The sequence below is a fragment of the Oncorhynchus masou genome, chromosome 3, assembly GCF_036934945.1.
Source record: "Oncorhynchus masou masou isolate Uvic2021 chromosome 3, UVic_Omas_1.1, whole genome shotgun sequence".
Classification (NCBI taxonomy): Eukaryota; Metazoa; Chordata; class Actinopteri; order Salmoniformes; family Salmonidae; genus Oncorhynchus; species Oncorhynchus masou.
In genome coordinates this window covers 31,307,707-31,312,555 of record NC_088214.1, presented here as the reverse complement: position 1 = coordinate 31,312,555, position 4,849 = coordinate 31,307,707, and positions in this window count along the sequence as shown.

Genomic DNA, 4,849 nt, shown 5'->3' with positions numbered 1-4,849 from the left:
CATACAGAAAGACTCATGTGTAGGTGAAATTACAGAGGAGGAACTTCTTGATGCAATTAAAGCCCAGGAAAGTCCAGGAAACCCCAGACCTGTCACGTTCTGACCTTAATTTCCTTTGTTTTGTTATTATTTAGTATGGTCAGGGCGTGAGTTGGGGTGGGCAGTCTATGTTTGTTTTTCTATGATTTGGGTATTTCTATGTTTCGGCCTAGTATGGTTCTCAATCAGAGGCAGGTGTCATTAGTTGTCTCTGATTGAGAATCATACTTAGGTAGCCTGGGTTTCACTGTGTGTTTGGTGGTGATTGTTCCTGTCTCTGTGTTTGCACCAGATAGGGCTGTTTTTGGTTTTCCACGTTTATTGTTTTGTAGTGTTCGTGTTTATCTTTTTTTTTATTAAACATGAATCAATATTACCACGCTGCGTTTTGGTCCGCCTCTCCTTCACCTAAAGAAAACTGTTACAAGACCAGTATCCTTCCTCCACAAAACTTACTCCAGAGACTGCGTTTCCACTGCTTCCAGAGTCCAATGGTGACAAGCTTTACACCAATCCAGCCGACGCTTGGCATGGCGCATGGTGATGTTAGGCTTGTGTGCGGCTGCTCGGCCATGGAAACACATTTCAGGAAGCTCCCGAAAAACAGTTATTGTGCTGACGTTACTTCCAGAGGCAGTTTGGAACTCGGTAGTGAGTATTGCAACCGAGACCAGGGCAGAAATTGTACGAACTGACGTGTTGGAAAGGTGACAACCTATGGCGGTGCTGCGTTGAAAGTCACTCAGACTTATGCAATGATTAAATGTATGCAGTGATAAATACATTATAGCGGCTCAGGCTGTTACTGCTGACTTAATGTTAATCAGTCTTTATCAGAACAGTATAGATTATCATACTATTAATTAAGAACACTCAGGACCTTCCTTTGGGCGCTAATGATGATGTGAAATGTATCACACGATAAGACAGAGGTTAAAATAACTAACTCATAAATTAAGGTCAAACCAGATACGACAACTCCTTTATTAATTATCAATGTTCTTTATTATTGGTAAGTTATTGGTAAGTCTCTTTAACTAGAATGTAGGGTAGCAGTCAGTGTCATAACATATTATAAGTGTATTATAACATTTTAAAATTTAGAAGACGCTCTTATCCAGAGCGGCTTACAGGAGCAGTTAGGGTTAAGTGCCTTGCTCAAGGGCACATTGATAGATTTCTCACCTAGTTAGCTTGGGGACTTGAACCAGCGACCTTTTGGTTACTGGCCCAACACTCTTAACCACGAGGCTACCTGCTGCCCAGCAGGCATTGTAAAGCATGGTATAAACCATTATATGTATGTCTGTACCTCATAGAAAATGTTGCCAAATATAGACATGGGTTTTATAAGGCAAACGGCAGCTACGGCCACATTGACCATCAGGTAGTATCTGTTAATGAGCCTTCATTCTCCACACTGCTCTCAACGGCCTCTTCCTGTTAGTGAGATAATGCCTGCTGTATTGTGGTGTTCTCTGCTGCCAGTGTTTTGTCCCTCATCTAAAAGTAATCTGTAATCTGGGTGAGAGGTGTTGGGGGGTGGGGGGTTGAGGGTGAGAGGTGTTGGGGGGTGGGGGGTTGTTCCGAGCCGTCATCCATGCCTCCTGGAGACAAAATAACAGATATTGACCTCTGACCTGTGTTTGCATGAGAATTGATATCAATATTCTAGAGTCCCGGCAGTGGCAACTGGCTTTACATAATGGCCGGCTCCCGAATTCCAAACTCCTGATTCCTTTAATGAACCCAGAATAAAGTATGTGCATGGGGAAAGCAGAGCGGAGGGAGAGAAGGGAAGGAGGGAGGATTGAGCTCATCTGCATTTCAGATGAGGCCTCTGAGAAAATCAACCATCCATAATTCATTACATGTTTCCTACAGAGCCTAGCGACAGCAGAGATCCTAGCAACAGAATCCTAGCAACAGCAACAACCACCCCCCCCTCACCGTCAGCCTATCAAGAACCTGCATGTCTGATCCAATTTAGCCAATGGAGAGAGGGAAGGAAGTGAGAGAGGAAATTATGTTTCCTCTCTCTCTTCCAGCTGTGTGAACATACCACTGAGCCACGACAACCGTCGTGATGAGGACCATGTCGGTCAAAACATGATTTCCTCGTCATTATATCATATGCTTAGATTGAAGGTCTACCAAACAAAACGGTCCCACGGGAATCCTACTGGAAAGTATGTCCGACAGGAATATCAAAAAATCCCAGAGGTTCTAATCCTGCAGGATCTTTAAAATTCCTTCTGAATAGTGCAAATTCCTACAGTGGGCCTGTAGGAGCATCGGGAAAAACCTCAGACAGGTATCAACTTCAGTCCACAGTTGGGTCACAATCAGTCCACGGGCATTCTATGGTAAGACGGGGAAAAGCTGGTCTTTAACTTCAACTTCTTTGACTGAATCCAATATGTCTTTGCATCTGACAGACACAACAGCTTCTATCTATTTCCTAGCCTGAGGTGGGTATTATCTAGAGAGTCATTTATTGGCTTGATCTAAGAATGAAAAGGGGAATTTTAGCCTACCTGCTCTTTCAAAAGCCAACACTGCTCAATCACGCCTTCATTCTCTACCAGGCAATCTACCACAGACGCTTTCATCTCAGATCGTTTCCATCAAAATATAAGTGTTGTTGTTTGTAATGCAATTTACAGGGCATGTCTAGTATATATATATAAAAGGGTTTGTCCAATTTAGTCTGTGTTGTCCATCCAGGCTACTGACAATGTGGCATTGCTTAGCGTCCTTCATACATATAGTATTCATTTAGAAGTCCAAAAACAGATGTACCAATCCCGGATTGCCCCTTAAAGAGATGTAGCTTCTATCTACAGGAAGTTCTCTCTCTCTTTATGAAGAAATTTAAAAAAAATAAAGATATTTCCTTTGAAAGTGACATTGAACTTCATCAAATCTCATCACCACCTCCCTCCCCTTGCTTTTTGAAAATGTGTGAGTATAGAGGATTCGGTGAGTGTGTAACTGAAACAATTCTAGATGTGACAGTGTGTGGGTAGAGACTCCATTGAAGTGCTAGCGAGGCCTGTGTGACGACAGGGTGACACATAGCTCATTTGGATCAAGATCATAAAACTGCAGGTCCCCTGACAGGTGGTGGTCTCCCAATTTGCGCTTAGAAATAAGAGCACTGCACTCACTCATATACAGACATAGGATCACCCCAAGTGACATCCTATTCCCCACATAGTGTACTACTTTTGACCAGAGCCCTATGCATTACATAGGAAATAGGGTGTCAGTTGGGATCTTGATATATAGTTCTAAATGAGGGAGAATTAATCATCATCTCCAGATTAAATTAATATGATAGGGTCTCGCTGTTGACATCTATGCAATTAGCAAGGATCACAATTTGGAGCCCAATATTTATTCAATCTTTAAAACTTTCACAAATGTGCTAAAAATCAGAATTGCAAATGATGTTGAAATCATTTTCCATGGGCCAACAATAGTCACCTTTCTATTTAAAACGTTAATGACTCTGTTTTCCTGAATGTGCTAGTCTGGCGAGAAACCCCCCTTCAGAATGGTATGGCATGGAAGAACCAATAGCAGTATGGATGGGGTATAACCAGCTATGCAATAAACTGTCCTAGCATATAATAGATATGTATTTTCCTATTACTTCTGTTCATGTGTCTGTGTGATTCTTCACATGCAGAGAGCTGCCATGGAACCTTGCCTACTGCCTTATGGTGCACAGTCTTTGCCATAGCTTTGGGGATTCACACCTCAGTCTGTGCTCTGCTTCTATTAACAATTCAGCAATAGATGCTGTGGTCGCACTTCAGGACATCCCAATTCTCTCTCTCTCTCACTCCTCAGGATTGTTTTGCTCCATGACTGCTCATATTAAAGAGATCGAATGGGATCTTAAGTACTTACACATTTGTAAAATATTGTACGAATTGGAATTCATAGAATATCATAAGAATTGGATGGCGTGAACTCTACTTTCAATACTACTATCTGCAATTATACAAAACCTTTATTAGGCATCTTTAATCAGTAGCTTCCTGCCACTGTCTGACAGTTTGTATCGAGTTGGCTCCAGTCCAGATAAGCCTGAGACACGGGCCTGTCGTGAATCAGCATATTGGCAAATGGAACTGCCTTAATTTAGTCCTGAGGGGATGAAAGCTGCTAAGTAATAATCTCTCACATCCACCACTTGCTTTATTTGTATGTGCAAAACACAATTTTACATGATTTAAACAGACAACAAATGGGCTAAACATGGCAGTTGGTAGCAGGTACCTACATATATCAGAGGATTGGGAATCTCCATGACCGCGAATTCGAACTACTGATAGCAACAACAACACAATCTGGCCCAGGAATATTTTTTAAACGAGATGAAAAAAGTGTTGGATCTTCTGCACATGCTACAATAACGCAACATTGGTTTTCACTGCCACACAGACAATACACAACTTTACATTTCTGTGTCACCTGAGGATTTTAGCTCCACGGTTAAATTATTAGACTGTATTAGTGATTTAAATACTTGGATGGCTCACAACTTCCTCCAGCTAAATCAAGACAAGACCAATGTACTTATTGTTGGATCCAAAGCGCAGAGAGAGATTCTGGCCGCACATTTTAATGAATGGGCATTAAAGATGAAACACCAGGTAAAAAAACCTAGGTGTTATTTTAGATTCTGAACTCAATTTTGAATCACACACTTGGAATGTGACCAAAAATAGCTTTTTACCACCTGAGGAACATTGCAAAGGTGCGACCGTTTCTCTCAGGCTGATACAGAGAGACTCTT